Here is a 23,207-nt window from a genome sequence, read left to right as displayed (position 1 = left end):
TATGTCTCGACCTTGCTATCGCGTAAGCGATCGCAAAGCGAGACTATAGAAAGCGGGTTTGAAAAGTGCTCCCAAAAAGCGGATTGCATGGCTAGCACGCGCACAATCACGCGCATCGTGCCGCCATGCAATCCGCCTTTTGGGAGCACTTCAAAGGGTCCGCTCCCCCGCCCCTAAGCGCGCGCGCGCCACGCTCCGCTGGGCTTGTTTTCACAATTTGTTTCCGCCTCACTTCAGACGCACAGCGCCTGCCCCACGATTAGTGTAGCTACAAACAACCACAGCTTGTTCATGGCGGCCACCCACTTTAGCCTTCCAGCACATATTAATAAATGCACGGCATGTAAGGGTTGCAGCTGCTCTACTTCCGTATGCCTTCCAGTGACATTGGTATGTTTCACTTTTAATTACTTACAAACACAGAGAATCCCAGCTCCCCAACTTACCATGACATGTGATCCTAAGCGCGTGTTCCAATACCTTCTTTCCATTATTTACAAAGACAACGGGCTTACAGGAATGGTCTCGGAGCAGGATGTAACACTTCAAAGGGTCTGCTCCCCCGCCCCCAAGCGCGCGCGCGCCACGCTCCGCCGGGCTTGTTTTCACTATTTGTTTCCGCCTCACTTCAGACGTACAGCGCCTGCCCCACGATTAGTGTAGCTACAAACAACCACAGCTTGTTCATGGCGGCCACCCACTTTAGCCTTCCAGCACATATTAATAAATGCACGGCATGTAAGGCTTGCAGCTGCTCTACTTCCGTACGCCTTCCAGTGACATTGGTATGTTTCACTTTTAATTACTTGCAAACACAGAGAATGCCAGCTCCCCCACTTACCACGACATGTGATCCTGAGCGCGTGTTCCAATACCTTCTTTCCATTATTTACAAAGACAACGGGCATACAGGAATGGTCTCGGAGCAGGATGTAACAAGCATTTTTTAATGCAATAGGTCTTGCATTTACAGGAGTTTAAGATATTGGCATTGTAAATGACAATGCCTTTTATTTATGTTCAAAAATAAAAGGCATTGTCATTTGCAATGTCAATAGCTCAAACTCGCGTAAATGTGAGACCTATTGCATTGCAAATGCTTGTGTGTCTAGCTGGCATATCTTTTAAATGGATGGTGTTCACTTTTTGTTTCACACCAGAAGTCATGGACATTAAAAAGAACAACAATATACACACACATACACACTCACGTCTCCGCACGCTCGCGCGCACACACTTACACACACAAACAAACATTCCCCTTGTAAACCGAAGGAATCCGCCTGATTGAAGCACGTGCCCATCCGTCTAACAAAGGGACACGGCCTGACAACGAGCACGATGGACGAGAAACAGAGCAATTCTCCAGCAGGGGAGGAGCTGAGGGTGGAATTCAGGGGCGCAGAAAGAGGTGGTGGTGGACAGCACAGTTCTTAATCTACCCTGTTATGTCTGCACACTTCAAGGCTGCAGCCAGGGCAACAGTCCTAAACAAGCATTTGCAATGCAATAGGTCTCGCAGTTACACGAGTTAAAGCTATTGGCATTGTAAATGACAATGCCTTTTATTTATGTTTTTAAAACTAAAAAAAATATAATAGGCATTGCCATTTGCAATGTCAATAGCTCAAACTTGCATAAATTCGAGACCTATTGCATGGCAAATGCTTGTTATTTTACTCTCTGGAAAGGAGACGAACCTCACTTGAGAGTCACAGCGCGCTCCTGGCTGAGCCCAATGCTGTGTTACACCCACCAGTGCCCGCCGAGTGCCACACACCTCTGTGTTGTATTCCACCAGCTAGAGCGTATGCTATGATACTCTCTAGCCCATGTGCACTGTAACACCACCCTGTGAATATGTCATGCCACATTTGCCTTCGCACGGGTTATATTGCCCCATCTAACGTGCCTTCCTCGATGCCTATGTTAGAACGCACAGCGCTATGCCATACATATTACAATCTGGGATCCATATCTTTGTCACAGTACATATGCAACGTTACACTCCCCAGCACATATTTTATATTACAACTTTAGAGACTAGTTAGGTTACACAACACTGCCCTGTGCATATTACACTCCAAGGCGCATATCGCATAGCACGCGCTAGTGCCTGTGCTATCTCGTGCTCTCCAATGAATCTGTCATTGCGCACAATTTATTGCATATTATATTTCACGCCCGGTTCATCTTATAGCACACTTTTTGGTGCATAGTTTATACCATACACTATATCTAGTTTTCATATTCAATCGTGCTCTCAGGACTATATTCTATATAACACTGCGTTCACCTACCCTTTTCACGGGCATTACATTTTGCGATGGGGGTGGAGGGTCAGGGGGTGTTTCTGCCAAGTGAGCCCGGAGTCACAGTCACAAACGTCCTCTTCTTCCTGAATAAAAGTGAGATTATGCTGCATACTAGTTCATATTTTAAGTAGTTCGCACAGACACACATTCTAAAAACAATAAAGTTCCTAATACCCACCTTCTCTGAACAGTTAGCTTGCTGCCCCATCCACCTCCTCCCTATCCTCTGTTGTCTGAATCCATGGACTAGCCTCCTCCCTCCTGTGATGCATGGTCTGATGTGCTGCCACTGCCCTCCATTTAGCATGATGTACCAGTCCACTCCTCCTGCCCTCCATTGCCCAATTCTATGCCCCATCATTGACCTCCTGCTTAGCCTCTGTGCTTAGCTTGCTGGCCCTATTCTCCTTCCCCCTGCCCTCCGATGTCTTTGTGCATGCCCCTGCTCCATCCTTTTTGCCCACCATGTTCCATGGACCTGCCACTCCTATCTACTCTGAGTGTTCTGTTGAGCTGCCACTCCCCTCCCACCTGCCTAGCATTGTCAGATGACTGTAACCTGTCCCTGCCACCTCCACCCTGCCTGTCCACATTCCATGCCCCTATCCCCTTCCTCCTGTCCTCCATGGTCCATTTTACTGCCACACCCTTCTGCCCTCCCTGGTCTGTTGTGCTGCAACAGCTCCGCCTGCCTGCCCCGCGTGGTCTATTGTGAGGCCCCTTCCCCTGAACTCTCTTGTCTGTGCCCAGGTCCTGACCCTCCCTTCTATCCTCCATGGTCCTTTGTGTGCCCCTACACCCTTCTTCTTGCCCATCATAGCCATTGTGCTGCCACTAACCCTCCTGCTTGCCATGTATGGTCTTCTGTGCTGCCACAGCCCCTCCCACCTTCCCTGTGTGGTCAGCTAGCTGCCCCTGACCGCCTCCCACCTTCCCTCTATGGTCTGTGTGTATGCCATCATAGTCTCACTGTTGCAATCCATGGTGTGTCTTGCTTCTAGTGCCCATCCTGCTTGACCTCCATGGTCATCATTCTGCTCCTGCCCTGCCCGTTTGCCCCCAGCCCTCTATTTCCATGTGCAGACCCCTATTCCCTCCCTCCCTCCTGGCTTGTCTGTTCCATTGTAATGCCCCTGATCCGTCCCTCCTGCCCTTTATGGTCTGTTATGCTGCAGCTTTCTCTCCTGTCTGTCCATTATGGTCAGCTAGCTACCATTGCCTCTTTCCCCTCTGTTGTCTGTTGTCCATGTGCATGGTCCTGTCCCCTCCCTATTGCTTTCTATGGATTGTCGTGCTGCACTCCCGTCCCGCATGCCCTATGTGGTGTATTGTGCTGCTGCAAACCCTGATGCCTGCCCTGTAGGGTCAGTTTGGTGCACCTCTCCATGTCCCTCCTGTCCTCTGTTATCCGAGTCCATGTCCCTACCCCAATTCCTCCTGCCTTCCATGATCCAATGTACCATACTTGCGAACATTTTGAACTTGGTAAGAGGGAGATTTTGAAAAAAAAACTGGGGTACTGATTTTCCCCTTTGAGTTACATGGAAAAAGAGGAGATTGTAGACAGGAGACAGATCAAATAAAGCCAATTTCAGCTTCAAAACATTGGACGTTTCCTGGCTGAATCGGGTCAGTTGGCATGTATGTTGTACTACCACTGCCTCTTCCTTCTGCCCACAATGGTCTATTATATTGTCACAGCCTCTCTTGCCAGTCCTGTATTGTTGGGTTATTGCCCCCGCCCCCCTTTCCCCTTTCCCCTGCCCTCCATAGTCTGTTGTGCTGCCACTGCCCTTCCTGCCTGCCCCGTGTGGTCAAATTGTTGCCTCTGCACCCTCCTACCTGCCTTCAATTTTCAGAGTCCGTGCCACAGGCCTCTGCCTCTCAACAGTATCCTAATGAACAACTAGATTGCTAACATTCTATATTTATTACAAAAATGTGGAACGCCTGATGTCATCTTGATGTAATCAAACCTGTAATACCTAGAGCATTTCCTTCAGAAATTACATATATGAGAAGGTCTTATGTGCATCAAAATTATGGTTAGTGCTCTAAAAAACTAAAATGAGGACATATTTTCTGAGTTTTCAAATAGCGACAAAGCACTTTTAAATTATTTGTTATCTTTATGTTTTTTTATCCAGTTGACCACTTGATTAAATGTTGCACTGAGGGGAGAGGATGTTGTGTAACTTCCAGAGCTGCAGACTTTGCAACTGGGGAACCAGGTTGGAGTTTCTGCTTCAGCTCGACATTCTGTGATTCTGGTCAAATCACTTAATCTCCCCATGTCTACAACCAAAATTAATTTGTTCTTGTGGGATGTAACCAATGCTCATGTAAAGCACTCCAATACCTGACAAGTCTGCACTATATAAAACTGCAAAAACACAAAAAATAAAAAGTGTTTTCCACACTTCTGTCATTGGGCTACATGTGGGCTACATCTGGGTGATATGTGTGCTGCATTTGGGCTCTTTTGTCTCTGGTGGCCATCTTGGGAGATTTATTTGTTATGAAGTTTCCTAATTTCCTCATTTACTGCAGTCTCCTCAGTAGGAAATGCTTTGTTATTTACATTGATTCTATCAAGAAGGTATTCAGATATGTCACACATTTGCCATAAATTCTGAATGTTAGCACTCTAGTAGCTCATTAGATCACTGTAGTAAAGCTACTGCTCACCAGGGAAGTCTGCTGCTGATATTCAAAGTGCATGTTTCAGTCTGCATGTCAGAATTTTTATAAGATTTCTCTGGGGGTATCGTCGCCCCCGTAGGGCAGCAAAATGGATGTGTCTCTCTAGGGAGCGTGGGGGATGGTCAGTCCCTAATCTCCTATTGTATTATTGGTCAGCTATGCTTCAATATATGGGGTTGCCATTGCTGGGTGATAGGGCGGAGGTACCGATCTGTTGTAGACCTACTATTTTTGAATTGGGTCTTGGCGAGACTGCCAAGGGTGTCCTTCTGCGAATCTTGGAGCCGAGCTATTACAAAAAAACAAAATTTAAGGTCATCTGGGCTATGTTTTCAATCTGGCGTAAAATTCGCCATAAATGTGCAATTCCAAATATAAATTTCTGTACCCCGCTCTCGGCTGTCCGATTATTGCCAGCTATTTTTCAAGATCAGGTTGTCTACAGGTGGCAGTCGTTAGGGCTGGTGGTAATTGGTGACTTGAGCTTGGATGGACAAATGGCCCCCTTCTCTTTTTTGAAGGGGCAGTACTCTCTTAAAACTCATGATTTTTTTAAATATTTACAGATCAGGAGCTTTATAGTTAAAAAACAGCACCATATGCCAAGTCTTTTTGCTAAAAGTACTTTATTTGAAATGATCCGAAGAAGGGCTAGAATTGGATGTTTGTATCAATATTTGATATCTAACCTCCCTGATGATTTAGTATTACAAAATATTAAGTGGGAGGGTAAACTTGGTAAAGTTGGACTGGATATCAGCTTGTCACTGGAGTTAGCAAACTATGCCCTAATTCCTGGGAGCTTCCGTACTCAGAGCTACATGGCACTATTCGATCTGTATTACACTCCGGCCAAAATCTCAAAATGGGGAGGCTGCAAGGGTAATTCTTGTGCTAGGTGTGGGCTTCAGGCGGCCAATGATACCCACATGTTTTATTTTTGTCCAAAGCTAGCGGGCTTTCTATCTGATGTTGAGCATTTCATTAATGCTAGCTTAAGCATTCCCCTTAATATTTCTTTAGAGATGGTGATGCTTGGTTGTGATTCAGCTGAAAGGACAAGACATCTGTCAGCTTTTCTGTTTATAACAATGTCTTTAATCCGGCTCTGTATCACATCACAATGGCTTAGTCCAGAAGCCCCAACTTTTTTTAATTGGAGATCACGGATATTAGCCCTCTATAGTCTTGAATCTGCAATCTATTCGAGACATGGTAGAAGGAGGTCTGAGCTGGGTCATAAAATTTGGGCTCCTGTTCGGGAGTGGCTGGAGGTGTAGATTAATGTATGACCCCGGTTTTCCCCTTTTTTTTTAATTTTCTTTTTTTTTTTTTTCTCTCTAAATGTTATATAAGGTATAGTCTTTTGCTGAACCATTGAATAGGTGTATGCCATTTTATCTATGTTGACCATATATGCCGTGTCTTCCCTTTCTGTTTTCTGTATCTGTACTGTTGGCAAGCAATAAAAGAATAAAAAAAAAAAAAAAAGATTCCATCAAGAAGGTATTCAGATATGTCACACATTTGCCATAAATTCTGAATGTTAGCACTCTAGTAGCTCATTAGATCACTGTAGTAAAGCTACTGCTCACCACGGAAGTCTGCTGCTTGTATTAAAAGTGCATGTTTCAGTCTGCATGTCAGAATTTTTTAATGAAATAGAAGAGGATTTGAGAAATCACTCAAAATGTGCCCTAATTTTTCTTTCTTCAGCACTAATCATAATTTCTATGGCAAAATGAACCCCCTCAATGTGTTCCTTTTTAAATTAAATGTTTTAAGTGTTACCAGTTTATTCCAATCAAGATGTCTTCAGGTGTGCCATACTTTTGTCATAAGTAAGACAGTAAGCGCTCTAGTTGTTCTTAAGAACACTGGGACATTCTGTCATTGGGCTATACTTGGGCTACATCTGGGTGATATTTGTGCTACATTTGGGCTCTTTTGTCTCTGGTGGCCATCTTGGGAGACTTATTTGTTATGAAGTTTCCTAATTTCCTCATTTACTGCAGTCTCCTCAGTAGGAAATACTTCAGTTTTTTACTTTGGTTCCATCAAGAAGGCATTCAGATGTGTCACACATTTGCCATAAATTCTGAATGTTAGCACTCTAGTTGCTCATTAGATCACTGTAGTAAAGCTACTGCTCACCAGGGAAGTCTGCTGCTGATATTCAAAGTGCATGTTTCAGTCTGCATGTCAGAATTTTTTAATGAAATAGAAGAGGATTTGAGAAATCACTCGCAATATGCCCTAATTTTTCTTTCTGCAGCACTAATCATACTCTCTATGGCAAAATGAACCCCCTCATGTTGTTGCTTTTTAAATTAAATGTTTTAAGAGTTACCACTTTATTCCAATCAAGACGGCTTCAGGTGTGCAATACGTTTGTCATAAGTAGGACTGTTAGCGCTCTAGTTGTTCTTTAGAACACTTTGGGAAGCTGCAGTAGAACACAAAGGAATCAACTGACAGTCTCTGCCCTTGTTGGATGTACATGTTTTACTGAGAATGTCAGACTTTATTCTCACATGACTGAGAAAGATAATGTGAATTTACAGAAAATATGCTCTCAGTTTAGCTTATAGATCACCTTCCAAACCTCTGTGGGAAAAGCATGAGAAAATAGTTTTCTCTCAAACATGATTTATGATATCCCAGCAGCAGGCTTTTTCACATGGTAAAATCACCTTAGAACACACAACAATTCCTAAAATGAGTATGGTACCATCAACAAATGATTTATAATGTAACTAAAGTCTTAAAACTTTCTATTAACTGCAATGCTTTTTAATGAGGTGCTATCATGTATATTGGTATATTGGTCCCAAGACGGCTGCCAACATTTCTTGGATGAAGTGCTGACAGCCAATCAGATCTCACGATGAGATGTGTGGTTAGGCTCCGCCCAGATATATATGTGATTTTACTTTTGATTTTCTCAGGAACTACTGAACGGATTTACACCTTTTAACCAAAAGGCACGACTCTGAACCAAGGGCTACCTATTTGCCAAATTTGGTGTAATTCCGTTCAGCAGTTCGGGCTGTAGCTGCGATTAAAGGTTCCTATGGAAAATTGCGTGGGGAAAACACTTTAGGGACCCCCCTTTTTTCTCGGCCCCCGCTTGACTAATCACCCGGAGACTTTCAGGATAGGAGCGGACCGGAGCGCCCCACCAGTTTTGAAAATTTCGCAAAGATTCGTCAACCGGCGCCAAAGTTATTCCAACTAGAATGTTGTGGATTTCCTATGGCTAATAGGTCTATACCGCCAGTAGGAGATAGATAAATATATATATATATATATCAGATTTGGGTTATTTAAAGCAGTAGTTGGTGTAGTTGCATTAAGCTGCATTTGTTAACAAATTGACCAAGCCTTTTTTCTTTCTTGGAGTACATATTAAAGTATTTTTTAATTTACAAAATTGTAGCATTGTGTTCTTTTGGAGTAATCACTTAATGGTAGATGATTTTCTCACTCATTTAAAAATAAGCGTTTTATTGATTTTTTTGGCATATGACAAGACAATATTTTGTGCAAATCCAAGCATTCCAATGCAGTTTAACATGTCATAAACGGGATGTCAGGCTCGATAATACAGCTGCTGTCACTCTCGATAACACAAACCATTATTAGCAAACACATATATAATTATCAGTTACAGTTAGAACCATGGAGTCTACTTGGAATAAGGGTGAGTCGTATCACATAACAAGGGCTGGCAGATAGAGAGCAATCCCCAATTTGTGTTATTCGATAAGGGTGATGCCTAGGTAGAACAAGAAACCACTGGGGGATGGCACCCATGTGTAAGATTCAATGACATTCCATAGAGTGGTGGGCCCCATGCCTGATAGTGGGCATGCCAGGGTGCAGAACCCTCCGGTGTGGTGTTCTCAGTCTCCCCGTCAATTCCCTACCCCACAGTGTGGTGAGCTTCCCATTAGTAATATGTTTATGGTCCCATCTTCGTGATCTACCTCAGCGTGGACGTGTGTAATTTTTTGCTTCAACTGTAATTAAATAGGTTTCCCAACACTTACCATGATTCTCCTCCCATACAGAGCGACTTAAGGGTGTTAGCTTCCACCTGTGTCCATGTGAGCAATGTGGCGAACCAATGTTGGAGATCGGCAGGGGAGGGGGGCAGGCTCCTTCCACGCCATCACCACCTGTTTTTTTAAAGAGGACAAACGCAAAGTCTGTGAACCTATGGAGGTGTCTGGCACCTGTCGCCCAGGAGCATAGGCCCAACAGACAGGATTCGGGGGTAGCAACTGTGATAGTGACTGCTTGCCAGACTGAGAGCATCAGTGCGCAATCCTATATCATGTGGTAAAACCCAGTGTCTAGCAGTTTACAATTTGGGCCCTTAGAGACCAGACTCGGGAACATGTGCTTAATGCACTGGGGAAGAGGTAAGCACGATGCACCTAACTAAACTGGATGAAATCGGAATCTCAGATTACGAGATACGTCCTTCACCTGTTAAAGTGCCTGGGACCAAGATTTAACCGACAAAGGTTGCAGCAACACTCTGTCCCATCTGGCGCACGCCTCCACTGCATAATCCGGTGGTGTGGAATTAAGAGACACATAGAGAGTAGTGATAGCATGTCATGTGCCATCGTGGATCAAAAGCACGTGTAACGTGGGAGATGTTAGAGATTCCCCTTCCCCAGCGAACCATCTGGAGTGCATTGCATGTTGTGGAAAGTTAAAAACTGACCAGCTTCCCTGCCATAAGTGTCTATTACGTCTTGAAAAGACTTAAGGGCACCCTCCTGATAGAGCTCTCCCAATTTCTCAACTTCCGCCAAGGACCCGCATCATATTGTTGTGCCATGCCAGTGAATTGCGATAGGTCCCATATCACAATAGACAGAGAACATGGGAGGTGGGGACTTTGGCAATAGACAAACTTAAGTCAGCAGACTCCGGCTATGGTCATTTAACACATATCAAGTCCACGTGAATAGTTGGCTCAGACAGCCACGTGTAGATGCTCATGTTACCTATGATCTCAAGGAAGGGTGCGAATTAATGACATGTAGGTATCCGCAGCCAGGCCATGGCCACTGCAGCTGTGCTGCTGCAAAACACAGCCCAAAATTCGGCAAACCAAGTCAGTCGTTGGGCCAAGGATGTTGCAGGTTGGTAAATGTAATGTAACCCGCCAGCAACCATCACTGCATATCAGTTCAAGCAAGAGACCATGCAGATCGCAAAATAAACTTCTGGGAGCACTATCAAGAGTGCCGCGAAAAAATAAAGTAGTCAGGTAGCACCAACATCTTGGAGATTGCTAGAAGGGCAAAGACGGGCGGATAGAACCCACTGTTTTGTTCACAATGCCTTCCTTGAAGTGCTTTTCCGAGTGGTAGATCTGGACACCGAGGTACTTAAAAGTATCATAGCACCACTGGATGTGAGTCCCCAATGTAGTATCCCTTTGAAGTTGGGGCAGTTCGGGCTGGACTGTTCCCATGAGGCACAGGGTCAAGACTGATTTGCATATGGCCATGTCTAAACTGGGGTGGCGTAGTGGGCAAAAGAACGATGGATTTAACCCAGATCTCTTGACTGGGGGAGAATGTCTGCATTGTCAGCATTCCGTCCATCATTTGTTTGTTGTAACGCTTTTCGCCCTAAGTGGGATGGGTATTCCCAGACGTGGGACCCGTGCTCACTACGCCACTGGAGTCAAGCTATCCTGGCTGATGACGGCTGATAGCCAGAAACCGGTCCTAGGATGCTTGATTCCGGTCCAGGGAAGACATGGCTTGGCAGTTCGGGCTGGACTGTTCCCATGAGGCACAGGGTCAAGACTGATTTGCATATGGCCGTGTCTAAACTGGGGTGGCGTAGTGGGCAAAAGAACGATGGATTTAACCCAGATCTCTTGACTGGGGGAGAATGTCTGCATTGTCAGCATTCCGTCCATCATTTGTTTGTTGTAACGCCAGGGTGAACAGACATGGTTTGGGCCAGTTCACCTGGAGTACTGAGACGTCCCTGAAATTGTCCAACAAACCGACATGAGGAATGACAGTGTGGCCTCTACATTGCGAAGATAAACCAGGGCATCATCCGCATACAGCAAAATGACATGACGTACAACCAGCTCCCGAATCCCCCAGTATTGCGCATGTTGTTGAAAATGGCAAGCCAGCAGCTCCATGGCAAGGGCAAAAATCTGTGGGGAGAGCGGGCACCCCGGCTGGTGCCTATCAGAATATCTAAGCTGTCTGAGATCAGCTGACCAGTACTGACCTGCACAGTCGGGCTGCCAGAGTTCTGATCCATCCCAGGAAAACCAGGGCCGAAGCCCATGCTTTGAAGAGTAAGGAAGAGAAAATCCCAGCTCAGGATCTCAAACACCTTCTTGGTGATTAATGACACAACCACCCGACTAAAGGATTCGGCAGGAGTGGTGTGTATGAGACGAAATAGACTGCGGATGTTGCTGAAAATACTATGTCCCGGTATAAATACAGATTGGTCGACACGTACAAGCGTGTTGATGATAGGGACCAGGTGGTTCACCAGCACTCTACCTAAGATCCTATAGTCGAGGTTAAGTAGTGTAAATGGGCAATAAGAACAAAAAGTCCAGCGGATCTCTGCCATGTTTAGGTAGCACTATGATCAGGGCCTCTTGGAGTGCCCCGTTGTTTTGGCCTCATTGAACATCTCCATCAGATGTGAGTAGTTTGGGTGGGGAAAGTTGCATAATACTCAGTTGGCAGCACATTTGGTGCCCACGTCGTATTCTGGGCAATTTGGGAAATAGCTGCCAGTATCTCCTCCAACTGCAGAGGCTAGTCTAGCACAGCCCGCTGTAGCAGGTTCAGCCTGACCAGCGGCAGGTGTCATAAAAGCCTCTGCGCATGACTTGATGGGGAGGGGCAGTCTGTTGCGGTGTACAAACCCCAGTAATACTCCTGGAATGCATAGATGATGGTAGTCTGTGATGTTATTACCGAGCCACCGTCTAGTCAAAGAGCCCCTATCGGGAAACGTCGCTGGTCATCTTTCACTAGCAATACCAGCAGCTTCCCAGAGTGACCCCCCTCAGCATGCAGCAAGGCTGTACACTGTTTGTAATCATGTTTCCGTAGTTGTGCTACCGCCTCCGTCGGCTGCTTATGCAGCTGTTTGGAGTTGCTCGACTGTCGTGGTACAGTTAGCTACCTTTATTTTAAAGGCCCAAGCTCTCGCTCAAAAGCTACCAATTCTCCTTGCAAGCATCGACATGCTCCCCATAAGGCCGCCAGGCAGTGGCCACGTGTAACAATTTTGTGTGCGTCACCCTCCAGCACCCAGGATGAAGGGGAACCTTTGTTTAGGTCAAAATAGTGTGTGATGCAGTGTGCCAGATCCTCCTGAAACGGGGGCAGAAAGAGCCTCAGTTTGTAGCTGCCTGGTGGGTATGGTGGAGCGTTGTCTGCCCCAGTGCCGGGAATCAACGAGGGGCAATTGGTCTGAGAGGGTACGTGCTAAGTACTCCGCCTGGGTAATCAGTATGCTCAGCTGTTCCATACAGAGAAAAAGATCTATCCTTGTGTAAACATCATAAACTGGGGAGCAAAAACAGTATTCACGATCCAGTGGGTGTCCAAGTCGCCATGCATCATGAAGACGTCCGTGCATGAGCCCGTTGTGAAAGCGTTGTGTGGTGCAAACACACGTAACAGCGCTCAAGGGAGGGGAAGAGCGGTCGAGACCGATATCCAGCACACAGTTAAAACCACCTCCCTATAGCCCCAGGTGCTGAGAGTCCCTGTAAAAGTGCAGTGTGAGAGTATCCAAGAATCCCGACTGGGTATTGTTGGGGTCATAAACTGCCCCCATTTTAAGGGGAGCTCCGTCAAGATGGCCTTCTAATATCACAAAGCGCCCCCGTGTCTACCCTGTGAGTGTCCAAAACAAATGGGACCCGCAGTGCGATCCAGATGAGCAGGGGTATGCTGATATGGATGTGCCGTACACCTGCCCCCTCACTTCGCACGTACCTTCTGCAGCTCTGCTAACGTGAGATGAGTTTCCTGTGTGGCAGCATTTAAGATAGGCATAAATGCAATACCTTTTGGTGAGAGTTTCCATGCCGTGCACATTCCATGTAAGGGCGTGATATTGAGTGTGATTATCAGCTGTTGTCCCCAACATACGAGCTGGTGGTGGAAGTTGCATTAGAGGATAGAATACCCCACTGTGTCCCATGTCGACAGCGATCTATCACAGAGGAGTCAATCATCTGCCATTTGGTTGTCTTCTGAAAACACGCGTGTAGTCAGTAGATCCACTAAGAGACCACAAAACAACAAGTAGAACCTGAGCAACAAAGAGCTTAAACGACTGCAACGTCCCCAGGACAGTAGATAGATGTGTCCCTGTCTAAAGTTCCCTAAGTTGAAAACAAAAAGCAAACAAATAAAAAAAAACCATAATTCGTCCTCATTGGAGCACTGGTGGGATGTGGTTCAGCTGCTGGGCTGGGTCTCTGCTGCCTGGGCCCGTTCCAGAGGTCCCAGCATCTGACCCACCACTGCGAACTTGATTCTCTACAACGCAGTGAAGCCGGATTGTGCTCCCCAGTAAGGATCCCAGTAGCAAGAGGGCATTAACAGTAGGTCACCAGCCGACTGTGGCATAATTTTAGGATCAGGGGCAATGCACATCGTTGAAGTCTCAGATACGCTTGTGTCTGGACCACAGTTCAAGACTGGCTCAGAGCATAGTACTGTGAAAGAGTTCGTGCTGTGCAGGGAGGCCGCCTCCACTGCCCGGGCCTGCTCTGTGGCCACTTAATCCTGAATGGGCCGCACCCACACTTCTTTGGGTCTTCCGCATTTAGGTCACAGAATGACCCAGGCCCCCACCTGGTCATTCTTGGTTGTGCGCACGAGGGCTTTCGCATGGAGCCAGGTCCAGACATCCTTTTTTTTTTTTTTTTAAATAATTTTTTAAAATTGAAAACAAGGCGTGATCAATGACGATTGCACGGTATACATACATTGGCAATTTAGTTACACTTCAAAAGTTACTTAAGACTTGGTGGCCACAAAACAGTACTTTCAGTCCCCATTTAGACACATTCAGGTCCCATTTACAATATCTTCTCTCGATCTTGGAGGTTCATAAATCTCTCCCCTGTAAATGTTCCATTGACCCCAGATTTGCGTCCATTTATTCGGGCACTCCCTGGCTTCATATATGGATTTTTCCGAGACCATACACTAGTCCATGTCATTGCTCAAATCCTCGATAACCGGTGGAGGTCCAGAAATCCTTTGGTGTCGATAAGATGTGGGAAGACTCGCCATCCTTCACCTTGAGTTTTGGAGGGAACAGTAATGCATAGCGAACTGTAGCTCCCACAGGCTCGGTTTCACATTCATGTAGGAGCCTCCAAGTCTCTGCACCTTGGTCGTGAAATCCGGGTATGCTGCTTTTTCAGTGTTCTCATATCGCCTGGGGCCCTTCATGCAAAAGCGCTGTAGTGTGAGGTCCTGATCACGATACTCAAGGAATCGAGCAATGAGTTGCTGTGGCGGTGCTCCAGGCGGAGGTGGGCGCTGTGGGACGAAATGTACCCGCTCCACATTGAACAGCTTGGGGACCTGCCATCAGCCAATTCTCAAGGAAGAGCTTGGAGCTGGGATGTTACAATCACTCCAGGAAAGTCAGAAAGCAGATGCATTTGCACTGCACAAGTGTCCCTCAGCTTCCTCCGCCCAACAGAGCAAGGAGGCCACCTTTTCCTTCATTGTGTCCAGCTTGGCCTGCAGCTCAGGCACTGTGGGGCCCATGGAGGTCAGTGTGGATTCTGCATGGGCAACATGGTCTTCTAGTTTACAGTGATCCTCCCTCAACAAGTGCAGCACGTCCAGAGATGCAGCATCTATTTACGGTTCTAGCAACATTTATTTTGATAAACAAATTTTTATTGTGTTTTGCGGCATAAAGAACAATATCAAGAATGATATACATCAGTGCATTGAGCAAGGCATCAGTAACTTCAATTGGGGAAGCATCAATAAACAATTGCAAAGACCCTCCCTTCCTCCCCCATCCTCCGTCCCCACCCTCAGCGCCCCCACCCCTCAACACAGGCCCCCCAGCCATTTCCCCCATATCTTGCGGAATTTTTTGGGGCAGCCCCGTGCAGCGTATAGCGACCGCTCCTGGGCCGCACACCAATCCACCCCTCTACTCCAGGTAGCCACTCTGGGCGGGTCCGGCTGTGACCACACTGCCGCTATATCTCTCTTGGCCACCATAAGGGCAGTGGCGAGGAAGTACTTCTCGTTACAGGACCCGTCCATCCCGTCCATGATGCCCAGCAGGGCCATTCTAGGCTCGTGGGGAACCTCCCAGCCCAGGACCTCCGCTAGCTCGGCTTCAATCGCTGCCCAGTAGTCCTCCAGACGGGAACAAGACCACACCATATGGAAAAAATCCGCCGGAGCCACCCCACACCTAGTGCAGGAGGCGTCCACACGGAGGCCCGCACGATACAGGCGGTCCGGAGTCAAATAGGCAGTGTGGAGGTAATAGATTTGGATGAGCCGCAGCCTAGCGGAGGTGGTAAGCGACCGAGGGCCCATAAGGGCGTCCCTCCAGTCCGCTTCATCCAGGTGTCCCACCCAGGCCTCCCATCGCTGTTTGAGCCCGCTCCAGTCCACCGGGGTATTGTTAATCAGGGATTTATAAATGCGGGATATACCCCCCGTCCCCAGATACCCCAACATCACCTGAGCCTCAGGTGGGCTATGGGAAGGCAGTCTGGAGTCTAGAGGGACGTGAGCTCGGACCGCGTGGCGCAATTGAAGGTAGCGGTAGAATTGAGAGGGCTGCAGCGAGAAGCGGGTCTGAAGCTCCTGGAAGGAACACATGCAGCTCCCACGCCATAAATCGCCCAGACAGGAGATACCAAGAAGATCCCACTGCCGAAAGCCCGCTAGTCCCACCACCTCCCGCAGCCATGTCCCGTGCCAAAGCGGAGTAAGTTGCGTGGACGTCCCCGACCATCTGGTGTGCCGCAAGGCCGCGCGCCACGCGAGAAAGGGAGCCCGCACGACGTCGGGGAGTGACAGGGGGATCGTTGTGCCATAAAGCATGTTTTGGATGGAGGAGAACCCGAGACAGTGCACCTCGAGTCGATAAGCCGGGTCGCCCCAGCCTCCCGAGAACCAGTCATGGATCACCAGCAGCTGGGTGGCCAGATAATAAAGGTAGAGGTTGGTCATGCTCAGGCCGCCGTCGTAGGAGGGGACCCTGCAGCGATCCAAGGCCAGCCGAGGCCTACCGCCGCCCCAGAGGAATTTGGTCACCATCTTATCCAGGTCTCGAAACCACGGGCGCGGAAAAGGGCATGGAGTGTTCTGTAGCATGTAGAGAAACTTGGGGAGGATCATCATCTTATATAAAGCGACTCTCCCTAGCGGATTCAATGGGAGGGACTGCCACCAGAGCATATCTGATCTGGTTTTGTTGACTACTGGAGCCACATTGAGAGCCCAGCAGAGTTCCGGAAGGAGGGTGACCCGGATCCCCAGGTACTTAAAGGAGAGTCTCCGGAGGGGAATATCCGATTGCCAGTCGAAACATTCCCGCGACGGGTGGAGCGGGACCAAAACAGATTTTTTGGGGTTCAGATGAAGACCCGACACTTGGCCAAACCGATGGAGGATCCGGCGGACCTGGGGCCCCGAGGTCGCTGGGTCCGAAAGATAAAGGAGGACATCGTCCGCGTAGAGGGCGATCTTATCGGGGGCCACCTCTGGCCATTCCCACCCGCGAAGAGCGGGATCCGCGCGAATCAGCACCGCCAGGGGTTCCATGGCCAGAGCGAAAAGGAGGGGCGAGAGCGGACATCCCTGGCGCGTCCCCCGACATATAGGAAACGGGCGAGATAGAGCCCCATTGACCAACACACGGGCCCGCGGGTGCGCATACAGGACCGCTACCATGGCACGGAACCGGGGACCGAAGCCCATACGCTCCAGGACGTCTCCTAAATACGCCCATCCCACGGAGTCGAAGGCCTTTTCAAAGTCGACGAAGAGGAGGGCCAGATAGGGGGAAAGGCGGCCGCGGTGCGCCATCGCGAGGTGTAGGCGCCGCAGGCAGTGTCTGGTCCCCCGTTCCGGCATAAAGCCACATTGATCCGGGTGGACCAGGGAGGCGAGCGATGGGCGCAACCGCTGCGCCAAGACCGTAGCATAGATTTTGAGTTCGGTGTTGATAAGGGATATCGGCCGGTAGTCGGAGCAGGACCACGAGGGAGGTTGTGTCTTGGGGAGGGCAACTATGGTTGCTGTGTCCGTTTCAGGCCGGAACGAGCCCGTCTCCACCACGGCCGCAAAAAGGTCCCGAAGCCTCGGGGCCAGAGTCTCACGATAGTGAGCGTAATACTCCTGGGGGAACCCGTCGGGTCCCGGGGTCTTCCCGAGTGCCAGGCGGCCGATCGCCTCTTCAATCTCCTGCAGCTCGATCGGCGAATCAAGGGTCTCAGAAACCTCAGGCTGCAGCCGCGCAAGCGTCGCCCCGTTCGTCCCCAGCAACTCCTCTAGGGAGAGCGTGGACGGCCGGAGACGGTACAGCTGGGAATAATAGTCAGCGAACGCCTGGGCAATCGCCACCGAGGCCGTGTGGACGCCACCCGCAGGGTCCGCGACGGCTGGAATGATCCTGCCCGCCCGGGGATAGGTCGCCAGACGGTGGAGAAGAGTGCCGTTTTTGTCTCCCCAGCTGTACACCCGGGCCACCGAGGAGCGCCATAGAATCTTCGCCGCCTCCAGGGAGTGTAGGCGAATCTCGTCCCGCAGGAAGGCCAACCGACGAGACCGTGCGGCATCATCCAAGTCGCCCAGACTGCGCTCCAGTTCCAAGGCTTGGGCCTCGCATTCCGCGAGCTTCTGGGATTGAGCCCGCCGTTGGCGTTGCAGATGCCCTTTGGCGGCGCCCCGAACGGTCGCTTGCCGGCCTCCCATAGGACGGCAGGGGAGATGACAGAGCCCTCATTGTGAGAGTAATAAATCGACTATCTCGCCCCCGACCGCCTTCCGAAAAGCCTTGTCGTGGAGGAACCATGCGTTCAAACGCCACATCGGACGGGCAGAGAGGGGGGGGGGGGCCGAGAGCGAGGAGCACTGGCGAGTGGTCCGAGAGGCCCCTCGGGAGAATGCGTACATCCCGCACCCCCGCGCAATCGGTGGACGGTACGAAGATGAGGTTGATCCGGGCATGGGAGCGATGGGCCGCCGACGTGTGGGTGTATTGGCGCGCCTGCGGGTGCCAGATCCTCCAGACATCACAAAGGCCCTGTGATTCAGCCCAGGAAGAGAGCTGTTTTGCACGGGCGACGCGGGTCAGGGAGACCGGACCCGTCGAGTCCAGGTGGGGCGAGGAAACAGCGTTGAAGTCCCCGCCGAGAATGAGGGAACCCGCCAGGAGTGTCGGGAGGATATCCGCCGCGTGGGAGAGGGCCGACGGCAGGAGGGACGGCGCCGCGTAGAGGGAAATCAGGGTAAGGGGTCGCCCCTCCAAAGTGCCACATACCAGTACTAGCATACCCTGGGGGTCCAAAAGCACCCGGGTCAGGACAAAGGGGAAGGACTTGCGAAGCAAAATGGCCACCCCTCGGGATCCCCGTGCAAAACCTGAATGCCATACCCTGTCATAACCGTAACGGCCAAGGAAGGGGCAGTTGTTACCCAACAGGTGAGTCTCCTGGAGGAGGAGCACATCAATCTCTGCACGTTGTGCATATTTGAGGACCGCTATGCGTTTAAAGCGGTCCAGAAGACCATTGACGTTCCAGGATAGTATGCGCATGGCGGCCCTAGGGACAGGTGGGTCATCCATAGTCTAGGACAGAAGAGGGGGCCAGTGGAGGCACATCTGAGCAGGCCCCTAGAGAGGAAGGACAGCGGAGCATCGGGCGAGAGAGCAGATCAAACAGTACATGATACCTTAGCACAACAGATAAGAGGGAGTCATCCCCCACCAACAAAATCTCCCCAACGAGGAAGAAACAACCCCAAACCAACCCCAACCCCCCACCCCCCACCCTATACTTCGAAAACGGAAGCATCTGTCGCCCGAACCAAATGGAAGGACCACCAAGCTAAAACGCTTGGGCTTGAGCGCTAGTGGACCCCTGATACATCGAAAGTCAAGCCTGATTTACCTGCCCTGGCCAAGAGCAACACTGACAGCGGAGCGTTCCACCCCCCGCCCAGGCACCCCCCACCCCCCCCCCAAAAAAGGCAAAGAAAGTCAAATGTTAGGGCTGCGAGAGAGGTCCGAAGTGTCCACCAACGTGGCCGGTTGGGTTTCAGGGCCCGTGAGCCGGGGTGAACCGGCCCGCCGCCCATCTGCCACGGGACTGATGCGTGCGGCCGAGGAAGCAGAAGAGGTTCTTGATCCCCGGCGTGGCCGTCCCCCAGAGCGCGTGGTGATCGCCTCCCTTGTTGGGCGCTCCCGGGGTAATGTGCGGTGCCTCCGACGGGTCTTCGATGTCCGGGGCCTCCCTCGTCCCCCCCGCGTACCCGTAGGCGATCCGTGCCCACAGCGCTGCAGGGGGTGCTCCTCTGTCAACCAGGTCCAGGCCGCCCGCGGGGTATCGAAGAACAGGGTCTTGTGCTGGAAGACGACCCGGAGGCGGGCCGGGAACTGGAGCTGGTATTGGAGTCCCAGGGAGCGCAACTTTTGTTTCACTTCGGTGTAGGAGCGGCACAGCTCTTGGACTTCGCGGGTGTAGTCCGGGAATATCATGATTTTGTGGTTCTGATAGTGGAGGGTGTCCTTGCAGCGGGCCTCGCGGAGAATGGCGTCCCGGTCTCGGAAGTTCAAGAGCTTAAGGATGAACGGCCGGGGGGGCGCGCCTGGGGGCCTGGGGGCCAGGGAGCGATGGGCTCTCTCCACCACGAAGGAAGTAGATAGGCTATCCGTCGGCATCCAGGACCGGAACCAGCGCTCCATGAAATCGTCCGCTCGGCCCGACTCGACCCCCTCCGGAAATCCCACTAAGCGCAGGTTGCTGCGCCGAGCGCGGTTTTCTGCATCCTCGACCCGGCGGTGTAGTTCCTTAGAGTGGGTGGTCAGCTCCCGAACCTGGTCTTGTAGGTGGCGGATGTCATCCTCAGCAGTGGATATCCGGGACTCAGCTTCTGAAATGCGGGCGGTGGCATTCCGCAGGTCCTGCCGGAGAAGAGCAACGTCCACCTTGACCTCTCCCACCATGCCCTCGAGGGAGGCGCGGGAGGAGTTGATGGCCTGCAGGATGGCAGCAAGGTCTGTAGCGGGGGCTGAGGCCAGCTCGGCCGCGGAGCCGGACCCCTTGTCGGAGGTCGTGAATTTGTCCATCCTGGTTTGGGTGGCCCCGGGCGCCGGCTTATTGGCTTTGTCTTTACCCATTTCTGGGGCGGCAGTCCGCGATGCCGGGCAACGGACTGGAAATACACCAGCAGGATGTCGGCGGGTGCTCGGGCGGACGTGGGACCAGCAGGGGGTCAGCGGGGGGAACCCGCGGTCGGAAAGGGCCCGGCACCACCAGCCCCAGCGGTTAATCCTTGATGAGCTCCGCAGCGGGACAGCCGGTGGAATCCCCCACCGCAGTCGCGTCCGTAGGCCTCCTCCAGCAAGGCGAGGTCCAGCAATGCAGTTCACAGTCCCAGGCCAGCGGATCGTCCCTCAAGAGCCCCACAGCCGGTAGTCAACAGGGCCACCACTCCTGCGCACAGCCCCCCTCTCCAAGGGGACGCCTCGCCAGTGCGATCCCCCCGCCACCCCCAGGGGGGGGCACAGTGCCGCCTGTCGGATATCTTCGGCTGGAGCCCCAAACGATGAGGGGGGGGAGGGGGGGGGGGAAACAGCACCGACACTCCCCCCGACCGCCGATGTGTGGCCCGAGTCAAGGAGGGCCCCCCCGCACCCGGAACCAGCAGCCAGTCTCGGAACGATGGGGCAGGGTCCGCGCCGCAACCAGGTGGAAAAGGGAGAGAGAAGGGGGGGGGCAGGGGTCTGGGCCCCCCGGCCGCCGACGCACGGCCCGATGGGAGGGTCTTCCCTCCGCACCCGACCCCCGCAGCCGCCTCGGTGAAGCGGTCCCACGCCGCCGCACTCACCGCCTAATCCTCCAGCAGACTCCGCATGGGGGGGCCCGTCGCAGCACTCCAGGGGCTCCGGACCGCAGCAGAGAAGCAGGAGAGGGAGGGGGGGGGGCAGGGGTCCGGGTCCCCCGGCCGCCGACGCACGGCCCGATGGGGGGGTCTCCCCTCCGCACCCGCCCCCGCAGCCGCCCCGGTGAAACGGTCCCACGCCGCCGCACTCACCGCCCAATCTGCCAGCAGAATCCGCACGGGGGGGGGCCTGTCACAGCAATTCAGGGGCTCCGGACTGCAGCAGCGAAGCAGGACAGGGCCCAGCCGGTATCCACAGCACCCGCGGCCGCCGCGTCCTCGTCGCCGGCCGGGTCAGGCCTGCGCCCCTCGTTGGCGCCGCGGACTAAATTTTGCTGCCTGCCCGGGCCGCGGCTCCGCATCCGCCACCGTCCGCCTCCGGCCGGGCTTCGCATCGTCTAGGGAGGCCCCCGGTGATCACAGCACCCCAGGAGCAGGCGTGGGGCAGCAGGGCAGCTTCACACACACCCCAGCGCCCAGAGCGGGCCGGCCAGGGCAGTCCAGGGGGGAGTCCAACGGATTTGCGGGGACCGGCGTCGGGAGCCTCATGGAAAGGCGTCCATGCCAGCAGGCGCCGCCTAGCGCTCTCGCTTCTAGCAACATTTTAGTGTGCAAAACGCCTTGGGGAACCTTCTCGAAGTGTGCCAAGTGCTTGTCAATAGTGGACTCGAGGTGCTGCTAAGCGCCCAAGGATTTTTCGGCAGAGGCCGAGGATGGCACCATTGCGCTAGGCTCAGAGATCAGTCTTTGTGGTTCTAGTTTTCCCCATCATAGTACTGTGAAATTGAGAGGGAACAAGGAAGCACTGCAGGGCGCGAGTGGGGTAGGACTTCACAGGTGCCCCAACTTTACACCAGGGTCTGGTGCAAAACAGGGAGTGAGTGATGCAACCTCAGTGCGCCGAGGGAGCCCAAGCAGGGAAACAGGGCCCCACACTCAATTCAGCTGGGCAGGCGGTCGTTCAAAATGACTGGACACTTCCCGAGTTGGCACCCCCCAACATGGATCCTCCAGGGGCCATCCCTGCTGTTAGAGAAAGAGAAGAACCAATTTGAGGGCCACTCGCAATTGACCGGGTGGACACCAAACAGCAGGAGTGCTCAGCTTTTGTCCTGAGGGGGGCACCCGACTGCTCAGCAACTCTGCCCAAAGTTCCGCCTACAATAAGGCCCCCATTGATCAAGGGTTTGCTGACATAAAGGCAGGGAGTAAGGTCAGTCATAGTAGGCCAGAAAGGAATCAAGATGTTGCAACCCTAAGAGCTATTAGCCCCCACACTGCCCCTATCCATGGCCCAGCAGCAATAGCAGGCTGCAGCTGACCATGCTGGCTCTCAGGTTCAGGCTGCCTCCATGCCCCAAGGAAGCTGCAGGCCGCTGATTCGCAAGTGCTCTCAGGAGGAGGGGGCGATCTCCCACAGCCGTGCAACCTCCCCCACCCCCATCAAAGTCCCTAAATCAATCCACTGCCCTCCAGTTCACAGATGGGGCAGTAGCAAGTCCCCAGCCAGGCAGCTGGTCCCCAATGTCACTCAGGCGAGTTGCTGCTAATATATGGTCTATTTGAAGGAGCCAGTAAAGCGTCATTTCCAGAGCGTGGGTCCCTGGCAAACAGAGGGCCACCCTGCTGGGGGGCCTCTTCCAGGCAGGTGCTTATCAGCATGGGGGGCTGGGGACCACAGTCATAAATGGATACACATGGGGAAGGGAGCGCTCTCCATTCGCCATGCACCCCCGGTAAATACCTGTATTCTCAGCAACAGCAGGCAGCGCTGTGTGGTCCCACCTCAGCACCACTCCAATGCCCACACAGCCAAGAAACACCGCAGGCCCCACACTCCGGTGCCACCTCCAGCTGCCTCCCGTAGGGCCCCAGACATTTTCAGTGGCTCTACCCTGTGCCAGAGCTTAGACAGGCCAGCGCAGGCAAAAAGGGCATGTTGGCAGGTCAGAAATCGCAGATGAAGCAAGATGCAAATCAGGCCCAGCAT

Source organism: Triturus cristatus, chromosome 9, assembly GCF_964204655.1.
Source record: "Triturus cristatus chromosome 9, aTriCri1.1, whole genome shotgun sequence".
NCBI lineage: Eukaryota > Metazoa > Chordata > Amphibia > Caudata > Salamandridae > Triturus > Triturus cristatus.
The sequence above is the reverse complement of the archived record's forward strand: the minus strand, read 5'-3'. Positions refer to the sequence as shown.